The following is an 11,266-nucleotide window of genomic DNA, read 5'->3' on the forward strand; positions in this document are numbered from 1 at the left end:
TCTCTTTGCAGACAGCTTTGTGCGCCTGCATGTCGTAGAGACCAAAGGCATTTACTTTTTTTGGATTGATGTGTATGTGGTTTTCTGTGACCAGCCTCAAGCAGACTCTCAAGAAACTGTGTTTTTTAGCACTTCACATTCACATTATATTTAGAGACCGCGGGTTGCCAAAATCAAAGAATCAATTAAAAGCTCCACAGCTTGAGACACAGATTGACCAGAAATCAAAGTCTTACACTCTGTAAGTGAAAGAGAAAGAGCTGTCGTGGTTGTCTCCAGAGTTTGTTGGAGGGTGCTCCATCAGTTCAGGGAATCAAAGGAAATTGCTGATTTACTGTGTTCATTTCAGACTAACGAGGCTAAGAAAATCAGCCAATCAGAGGAATGAGATATGTAGGATTCATAATGCCACTAAAACTATAAAACTATTTTCTAATGTCAAAGTGTAGCTTACTGGGAGAGGGCTTCAGAAGTTAAAAAAAAATACTGATGTTTATTTCACTTGTGTTCAGGAGAACGCCAACCAACCTTCATATAGAGGACATTATGATGAGTGTCAGATCCGTCACCCGATATGAATGTGAGAGCAGAGTCATAAACAGAGTCCAGTGGCATCAGTGTTGTAGCTGCAGCATGCCTATAGATTATTCCTCATTATCTAGATCAGATAAAAACACTGATTTAACACTTCTCATCTTGCACAACTAAAGAAACAGGGTTCTTTAAAAGAAGAAAAATGTGCCATACTACACTCACTGGCCACTTTATTAGACACACCTGTCCATCTGCACGTTTAAGCAAATTTCTAATCAGCCAATCACATGGCAGCAACTCAATGCATTTAGGCATGAAGACATGGTCAAGACAATCAGCTGCAGTTCAAACCGAGCATCAGAATGGGGAAGAAAGGTGATTTAAGAGACTTTGAATGTAGCATGGTTGTTGGCTGGTCTGAATATTTCAGAAACTGATGATCTACTGGGATTTTAACCCACAACCATCTCTAGGGTTTACAGAGAATGGTCCCAAAAAGAGAAAATATCCAGTGAGCAGCAGTTCTGTGGGCCAAAATGCCTTGTTGATGCCAGAGGTCAGAGGAGAATGGACAGACTGGTTGGAGCTGATAGAAAGACAACAGTAACTCAAATAACCACTGGTTACAACCGAGGTCTGCAGAAGAGCATCTCTGAACACACAACACGCTACAGCAGCAGAAGACCACACCGGGTGACCCTCCTGTCAGCTAAGAACAGGAAACTGAGGCTACAATTCACACAGCAACACCAAAACTGGACAATAGAAGATTGGAAAAACGTTGCCTGGTCTGATGAGTCTGGATTTCTGCTCCACATTCAGATGGTAGGGTCAGAATTTGGCGTCAACAACATGAAAGCATGGATCCATCCTGCCTTGTATCAACAGTTCAGGCTGATGATGGTGGTGTAATGGCGTGGGGGATATTTTCTTGACTCACTTTGGGCCCCTTAGTACCAACTGAGCATGGTTTAAAGTCCACAGCCTACTTGAGTATTGTTGCTGACCATGTCCATCCCTTTATGAGCACAGTGTACCCATCTTCTGATGGCTACTTCCAGCAGGATAACGCTCCATGTCATAAAGCTGGAATCATCTCAGACTGGTTTCTTCAACATGACAATGAGTTTACTGTGCTCAAATGTCCTCCACAGTCCCCAGATCTCAATCCAATAGAGCACCTTTGGGATGTGGTGGAACGGGAGATTCTCATCATGGATGTTCAGTCGACAAATCTGCAGCAACTGTGTAATGCTATCATGTCAATATGGACCAAACCCTCTGAGGAATGTTTCCAGTACCTTGTTGAATCTATGCCACCAAGGATTAAGGCAGTTCTGAAGACAAAAGGGGGTCCAACCCCGTACAAGCAAGGTGTACCTAATAAAGTGGCTGGTGAGTGTATATTGACATGTCTCATACTAGAGTATTCAGACTTTGTTACTCTTAATTCTTATTTCTTAGGCCAGTTAATGTAGATATGTAAAAGTGGTCATTATTATTTATCCTTGCCTTGGAGAACTGCAGGAATTTGTTTAACTTGCATTAAGTAGAAGTTTAAGCTTTATCAGAGATTCTTAGAGGACATTAAAAGTAAGTTGCTGTTGGCTAATTGTCTAGAATCTGCAATTTCTTAAACAATATTATCACATCAGTTATGTTGATGACACTGAGATATGAAATATATATGCAGAAATATATAAAGTAAAAAAAAATTACATGCAGATACAGGATTAAGATCAACTTTATATTATTTTTCCTTTCTAAGACAGGAGTTGTGAATTTCACTCTGATCATTGGATGCAATAAATTATCAGAGCTATCCTCTTTCCTTTTTGAATGCACAAGAAAGACCTGCGCAAAATGTCTAAAAAAGTCAATCTGACCATTAAAAGACCATAAAAACCTCAGAGCGTGGACATAAATCTGATCCATGGTGCAATATCTGCTTCAATAAGCAGGAAGAGGATGAAAAATTGCGGTAAAAGTATCATCATGAATTTTAAAATCACAATGGTAATATTCTTTTCTGAGTGGAATCACTTAAAAAAAGCTTTGGGCTGTGCCGGGCTCATTTTGCTCCTGGTTTCAGTTGAAAACTAGATTTTTGATTTGTAATGACATGGAAAAACTAGCAACAAAAAAATAATGCTTGGCCTTGTGGACAGACATTTTTAAGATCCTGAAAACAGGACAAAGATGAGAATAATTTATTGCCTATAGAGCACACGGTCAGTACAGCTGTTGGTAACAGACAAACACAGTTAAGCCTTTCTGTTTTCATGTATTTCTATGCAATGTGGAAATATATTACACACCCATTTTAAGGTGAAGTGAGGGCTCTGTCTCTACAACATGACTTTACATCCCAACTACAGGAAACAGGAAATGAGGTTAAGTGTAAAAACTTGTTCTCCAATTTTCCATTATCATGTAGCAAACAGCAGATTATTCAAAAGCCTCTCTAAACCCTGATTCACATTAGCACATTCGGCTTTAGTTCTCACACAGAGGGGAAATAGCACTGAGTGTAATGCAGGAATAATCTTAACTTCCTACTTTAATAAGACTATTAGTTGGAGAGCAAGAGTCAGAGCCACGGGGGCAAGACAATGAATGTAACTAATCTTCCTGTGTGGCTGCAATGATCATTTATAAAAGAGAAATACTAATTAAAGACGGCGAGAATTTTGAGAGGAAGAAAGAGACGGAGATGTATTATTTAAAGAGGAGTCTGGGAGCTTCAGATGAGCGAGGACTGAAGGGAAGAGATTAGCTTCTGGAGGAAACAGGGACACTGATTGCTTTGTTGACCAGGAAAATGAAGCAGACTCGACCAGTGATGAAGCATAAATGAGGATTTGATTTGACATTGGGTGGAGTCGCCTGAGGGAAAACCTCTAACCGGAGCGCAGACTCACAAACAAGCTGGACTCCACATCAAAACCATCACGAGCACTTCAGTAAATCGGCTGCATCTGTCTCTGGTCACACAAGTCAGCGGTGAGAGCTGCACAGAATTGGCAGAGAGTCGGCTCATCTGGACACTCTCTTCAGTTAATTACTGAAGACTAAATGATATCACTGAGTCGCTCTGATGAGCCAGCAGTCAACACACAACATGAGACTGTGACCTGCTTTGAGCCCGGCTGGAAACTCATGAAATGTCATCTTGCTTTCAGAGAGAGCAAATTATGGATGGCTATAAGAGCAGAATGTACATTACAGTTTGTTCCAAACAGCAGGAGCTGTAATGTGTGTTATTAGCCTAATGCGTCAGAGCCGAGCCATGTGCTTTGAAAACAAAGTTAGAAAGAAAAACAAAGAAAAGAAAAGACACCCTGTAAAGTCTGAAAGCGATTTTAACCCATGAATTCCTGAATTACTGTACTGAACACATTATAAGCCAGGTTATCTTTTCCTGAATACATTTTCTAAAAAGTGTGACAGCCTTTTGTTTTTAGAAACTGTTTTTGGGTTGGAAGATGGAGAGACACAGTGATGGTCTGGAAAAAGCGGCTCCATAATTGAGGCAGAGCTGTGATGCTGGCGTAAAGATAATAATTATTATTACTGAATTAGTTATTTTGGTTTGCTGGATGCCGGAGCACAACAATGTATCAATCAGTGAAGAGCAGTGTTGCCACAGTTACTTTGATAAAGTAATCTGATTACTGATTACTCCTTTAAAAAGAAACTTAGTTACTTTAATGACCACTTGATTTTAAAAGTAACTAAGTTGGATTACAAGTTACTTTATCAGTTACTTTCAGCAGCTGCTGACACCTGCAGCTGCATAATTTGGTAAAATTGCAATTAAAATCAATGATAATATGAGTCCAGAAGGTTTTGTTTTAAAGTAACATGCAGGCATTGGTAGTTGTTAACGGAAATATTCATTTTATACATTTTGAGTTTCAAAATACAACTTTTACAGTACTTTTTTGGTACACTACAGCATTGTTCAGTTAAATTTTAGATTTAAATGATTTTCTTTTTTAAATGCTTTGATTTATCCTAGTTTTTTTCATCATTTTAATTTTTTGTTAAAGCTGAAGTCTGTTGATCCTGTATTTGTTACACAATAAGCAAAAATAAATGTTATCAGAGAGTCTACTCACATAATCCTCAGTACCCTGCTCGGGGCACCCCAGTCTAAAAAGTCTGGGCACGCCCCTGCTTACGACTGGATGCCTCGTTGAAGCTTAGGTTATGTTGCTCTGCTCCTCCATAGATGGATTTGTGCTAAACAGAGGGTTCAGCTGATGGACTAGAGGGAGTCACACTGAAAGACAGGACTCACTTTTCCCCCAGGTAAAAGTCAAATAACTTCTCAATCGTGATTTCTATCCAATACCTAAATGTTTCAAAGATCTTGAGCAAACTGCCAGCGCGGAGTGAACGACGAAATGTAATGCTGTAATCTTTAGCTGACAAACTCTAAACAGTGACTGTGTTTCCAGCTAGAAAACGCACATCTCTCCCGTCATTCCCAGAGACGCAAGAAAAAAGCAGATTTCTTAACAAGAAAAATGAAAAGAAAAGTAAGGCACAGTGATTTGGATAAGTACCTCTAATCTGCTCACTGGTTTGTAAATAGTGATGCGTTAAATTACTTGTTACTGAAAAATGTGGTCAAATTAGAGTAACGTGTTACTTTGTAGCGCGTTACTGGCATCAATGGTAAAGAGCAGACTGGGGCAGGACAGGAAGTCAGTTAATAATAAAACACATTTTAAACATCCTGTTGATTTTCAGTGTAAAACACTTTGAGTTGATGCCGGATCAGATTTCACTGAAAGATAGAGTGTTTTGCTTCCCCATGTCTTTAACATGAAGCTGGAAGGATGATGAAATCACATGAAGATATCCAAAATGGTTCATGATATGTTGTTGGAGCTGGCCTCAGACACCAAGGTCTGCCCATGGCCTCGCCCCTCAAAGGCCTTCAGAGGGCTGGCCAATCAGATGGAAGGGTTTTTTGGAGCAAGGTGTCTTAAAGAGACAGCAGCCAAAAACAAGAGGGTTTTTTCGGACAGACTGAAAATATAAGTTTTCCAAAACATCAGTGTGGAAAAAATAGGGATTTTTTTTTTTAGATTTAAATCATGGTAAAATACTACAGGGGCACCAGAGGGACAATATGAAGCCTTTAAAAAAAAGAACTATATCCTGTCATTAGCATAAACAGCAAGACGTTGTAATAAGCCTGCCAGTCAAGGTTTTCAGTTAGAGGTCTTCAGAGACCAGAAAAGACAACATGGACATGAACAGAACCGCTTTAGTATCCCTGGCCTTGTGACCTGCTGGTCCTGCAAACACCACTGGTGGGTGTAGATCGAGGGGACACAAAGCCAAACTGCAGTCAAACAAAGACCGATCAGGCACTGATCTGGTGGAAGTCAGGGAATTGTGCTTCATTTTCACGTGTCAAGACTTGAATTCAGTTTAAAGGAAAATATTTATTAGATATTAAAAACACAATTGTACAAAGAAGTTTCTAATAGGAACAAACTTAGTTTTATTCAATGATTATTTGATCATTATTTGATCATTATAATGAAATAAAAATGTGTGTTTCACTAAAAGATGATTTATTCTTCGAAAAGTATTTCTGAAAGAAAAGGGAAATCATTTTGAAGTCAAAGCTCCATCATACTGCCAGAGGCAAAGCGTCTCGCAATATTCTTCACCTCACATTAACCAGACCTCTGAGTCCAGGTCTTTGCTTCAGTGCTCCGGAAAGGCTCCACTCCTGAAGTCTATAGACTGGACTTTAGGACTGGAGGAAGCTTCTTAGATTAATAAAAGAAAGCAGGACCTAAAAAATACTTAAAATTTGAGTGAAGGATGCTGTGAGGAGGATTTGTTTTAATTGGACTACCCTCTGGCCTGGAGTCTCAGTTACACTAGCATTAAAATGTGGCTTTTAGCCAGGCCTGTGTTTGTTTTGGAACTAATGTTCTTGGTTCAAGACAACTTTTTACCAGATACAACGCAATGAGGTAAGGTATTTATCAGTACAGTTGCGCAGCGCTGTTTGAAGCATGACAACAAGCAAATGTTGTAAGTTTGTACCATATGTCAGTAGCTGGCTAAATGTAGCGCTACGAGCAGCTCAGTGCTACAATGTATCTGTGGTCTAATGTGACAACAAGTAAACACTGTCTGTTTGTAAGTAGTTTAGTAGCCAGCCATACATAGCGCTGTCAGCCTGATGCTACATGTCCGTAATGTGTAACGTTAGTAAATCTTGGTTATGTCCTGTCAGCCATCTACCAAGCAGAGCTAACCTAACCTCACTCTTCATTTTATTGATAGACTCTCAAGTTTGAACAGACCACTGCAGAAAAACTGCTGACTGTGGGTTGAAATGAACATTAGCACAAACAGATTAGCCCCTGTGTTAGCCTTTAGCTCAGGCTGTATCATTCTCTTGTTTACCTTTATTTGCTCCTCTGTCCTTTTTCTGTATGACAGTTTGGCACCAGTGTCCACCATCACTACAAAATCATTCACCGCAATCATTTTCAGCAGAGAAAAACACGGCTCTTTCTTTTCACTTCTAAACTTTGTCAGCTGCAAAGAAGTAGCATTTCCAAATAGCCTGCATTTGAGCTGATAATCTCATTTTAAAGTGTGGATTACCATCGGGCATATATCTAGAAGGGAGACTTTTTCCAAGTTCAATTTCAAACTCCTCACAGCTCCTTTAAGAGTGAAGGGTCTAAAAAGTTGAATTGTTCAAAGCAGATGAGGAACAATTTAATTTCTTAGTTTAACCACAACCAGTTTATTTAGAAGTTTCAGTCATAATGGATTTTTTTCTGTGTATCATGACCCACTTAAGAGCAAACATACTCGACAGCACATGTTTTATAATGTCTTCAAAACAAACATTTGTGTGAGAACTTACATATAAAATCATGTAAAGACTCAAGTAGACACAGTTTTCCTTCCTGTGGCGTGAATGGCAAAGTTCTTGAGAACGAAGCAAAGTAAATATGTAATGGCACAAGGTTCAGATGCACAGATTGAGCATTTGTGTTGAAAAAAAAACTATTTAAAATTCATTCATGAACATAGAAGGAAACTAAAACATGGCCTGGTACCTGATAATTATGGATGTTGATCAGATGTCTATGTTTAGACCAAATTTCATTAAAGGGGACATATCATGCTTGTTTCTCCTTTTCACTATGCCAGACTAGGATGCCTGCAAAGCATTTCTGCCCTCAGTAAAAGTCATTTAGTTCCTTCACTGCCCCACAATAGCATTATCAATATCCTCATTTGAGGCCATTCTGAAGATCTCGTTGAAACGCTCCGTTTCCAGAATGACCTCCAGTAACCTCGCAACATCACAGCCCTTTGTGCTCTGATTGGTCAGTTCTATCAGAGGGGCAGAGGGGGTGGAGCCAGGGGGCGGTTTTTGCAGCATGGCAGTATTTACAAAATCGCCACATTGAATGAAGCAGACCAAGCGAGTTTGCTGTTTGCCAAAACTTTACCGTAAGGCATTGATAGCACTAATAAAATGGCAGAGTGTAGGATACGTCCTTTTGTATTGGACCCCGAGTCAGACCCGGACGGTTCTGCAGCTCAGGAGGAAGAAAATCCACCTCGACACAGATCATCTCAGGACGCTTCAGTGTGGTGGGTCAAACCGGTACTGTAACATGTATAGTTTATACGTTTATACTGGGCTCTTGGTGGGTGTATCCTTCTGTGGCGGTTGTGTGACTAACTGACATCACAGAGGAGGAGCTGCTTTATCAGATTACTCCAATAAAAAGAAAGGATCCTCGTGTCGTCACGAAGGTTGAAATCTCGCGGCCAAATGTCAATGACCTATTTTCAGAGGCATCAAATCTCGTTCTAGGATATCAGAAAAAATACAATATCTCATTTTTTAAAAATTCAGGGGGTGAAAGGTCTTGTTTTCAAATGTATTATATTATATGTAAGTATTAAATCAGGGATCAGCATGATATGTCCCCTTTAAAAGAAAAAAAAAGAAAAGAAAAGAAACAGCCCCAAGAATTACCCAAATCTAATGGTCTGATCTAATTGATGCTTAATTTTATCACTGACAGCCGCAGCTCTTAAACACAAAGGCTAAAAGTGGACAGGTTGTATGCTGTGGCTCACACTCTGAGCTCTTTCAGCTGCTCAGACCTGTTGTGCTGTGAAGCTCCAGTGATGGCAGAACAATGACGCACCTGATCAATAGCTGAGTGCTTCTGCATTTGCACTCTTCATAGTCCTTTCTGTGGAACTGTCACACTGTGGCAGCAAAATCAAAAGCAGAGGACCCAATGGCAGAGGAAAAAAGGAACAGGATGCAGGAGTGACAAAGAGGAGAAACTTTTGAGGCGCAGTCAAAGAGGAGAGAAACACACAAGGGTGGGAGTCGAAACTAAACCAGGGAGCAAGAACTATGAAATAAAACAGGAAAAGCTGAAGACTTAACCAGCAACATGAGTGAAAACGACACAAAACATGGAGCACTAACGAACAAGAAGAAAAAAAAAAGGATAACTCTAAACAATCAAAAAGAAACAAATTAAGAGGGTTAATCTATAAAGAGGAACAGGAAATCAAAACAGAGAGCACAAGAAAATAAAAACAAAAGCAACCCATGACAGTAAACTTTCATAACAGCCCTTTGACAATTTCTCTGATGCAGTTTCTTACTATCAAACAGCCCCTAAAGTGCTCATTTTAATGAAAACCGCAACAAGTTTAAATTAGGTGTTTGCAAATATGAGATTTCAACTATTGCTTAAAATGGGCTCTAAAGGAAAGCTATCAGTGTACTCATATCTCCTTTTTTCACTTCTCCAACAGATATTGAAAACGATTTTTAAAAACTGTTCTTTATTAGATCTAATTTAGTCAATGAGAAAAGCATGATTTTGTAGCTGGGGAAAGAGTAAATACAAGGATCATATTTTCTTCCTGTGTCCACATTTCTTACAAGACCAATAAATTAAAAGGAATCTGAGTTATCATTCATGTCACATTTAGTAGTTTCAAACACAGCAAATATCAGCTAAGACAAAAAAAGAAGGAAATGTTTGAAATTAGGAAATATAGTGAAATTTAGGGCTGCATGGTGGCGCAACAGTTTTCTGCGGCCTTACAGCTAGAAGATCACTGGTTGGATTCCCAGCTTGGCCGGTGGGCCTTTCTGTGTGGAGTTTGCATGTTCTCCCTGTGCATGCCTGGGTTCTCTCGGGGTACTCCGTCTTCCTCCCACAGTCCAAAAACATGCTCATCAGGTTGATTGAACACTTTAAAGCAGGGATCTCAGACTCGTTCCATGGAGGGCCAAGAGGTGGCAGGTTTTCTTTCCAACCAAAAACCCCACCAGCTGATTTCACTGATCACCTCAATTTCAAGCAGAGAGCAGGGACTAAGAAAACCTGCAGCCTCTTGGCCCTCCATGGCACAGGTTTGAGATCCCTGCTCCGAATTGTCTGTAGGCAGGGCCGGTCCGTCCTACAGGCGAAGCAGTTTTCTGCCTGGGGCGCCAGGTGTGCTTAGGGCACCGCCAGTGGCCCTCACCAATAAAAAATAAAAAACAAAAAATATATATGTGGGCGCCCAGGTGCCCCCCTCCTTTTCTACTCAATGAACAAATAAGCAAGAATAAGAATACTTTTTATTTACAATATTTCATCTGGCCTGGCTGATGCACTTGAACAGAGACACGATGCTGCTGCTTGCTTTAGTGGGGGGGATATGTCTCTGCACAACTGGCAACCGCAGCCCAATCAAGACGTGTGTGTCTATGTAATGTAAACACAACTACATGGTTGGCGCAGCCGCCGCGCATATCATATCAGGCAGACAGGTAGTGTTCTTTAAAAATGAAAAGGCACAAGCCCTCAGGTGCGCAGGGCAGAAAACGGAGGAAAGGAAAGCCCAATTAAGAGGTAAGCTATGTCAACAAAGCGCTGTTTCAGTCTCAAAATTAGTAGCAGGCTGCACCATTATAACAGTGATTTAAATTGTTTGTCCTGTGCAGCTATACATGCTTTTGCTAGGCTAATAACTGTGCCTGTGTCTGTACAGACACACTCAGCAAATTCTTTAAGCCCCCAACTCCTGGACGAGAAGGGACTTCTACACCACTCTCTGAAGCATGTAAGTAACTCGAGCCAATTATTTGTGGTCTCAGTGTAGTTGATAAGTTGTTGTAGTTTACAGTTACACCTTGCTATTACATGCACCCAAATGCCAATCTTGCTGGGGCACCAAAATGTGTAGGACCAGCCCTGTCCGTAGGTGTGAGTGTGTGAGTGAGTGGTTGTCCGTCTGTGTGTCAGCCCTGTGATTGACTGGCAGGGTGTACCCCACCTCTCAACCAATGACAGCTGGGATAGGCTCCAGCCACCCGTGACCATGAACAGGATAAGCAGTTCATAAAATGAATGAATGAATGAATGGTAAAAATATAATAAAATCATCATTATATTATGATGTACAGTTCCTGCATGTCATTATTTATCTCTTTTTATTTGTTTGTTTCTATTGTTCTGCCAGGACTAAGAATGAAAATAAGCTATATAGAGGCAATGCTGAAATGTTCTTAAATAGGCACTGTCCCTTTAAATAAATAAATACATCCATCCATCCATCTTCTTCCGCTTATCCATGGTCGGGTCGCAGGGGCAGCAGCCTAAGCAGGGAAGCCCAGACTTCCTTCTCCCTAGCCACTTCGTCC

The sequence above is a fragment of the Halichoeres trimaculatus genome, unplaced genomic scaffold (assembly GCF_033239565.1).
Source record: "Halichoeres trimaculatus isolate MK-OKI-2021-1 unplaced genomic scaffold, fHalTri1.1 fHalTri1_scaffold_6, whole genome shotgun sequence".
Classification (NCBI taxonomy): Eukaryota; Metazoa; Chordata; class Actinopteri; order Labriformes; family Labridae; genus Halichoeres; species Halichoeres trimaculatus.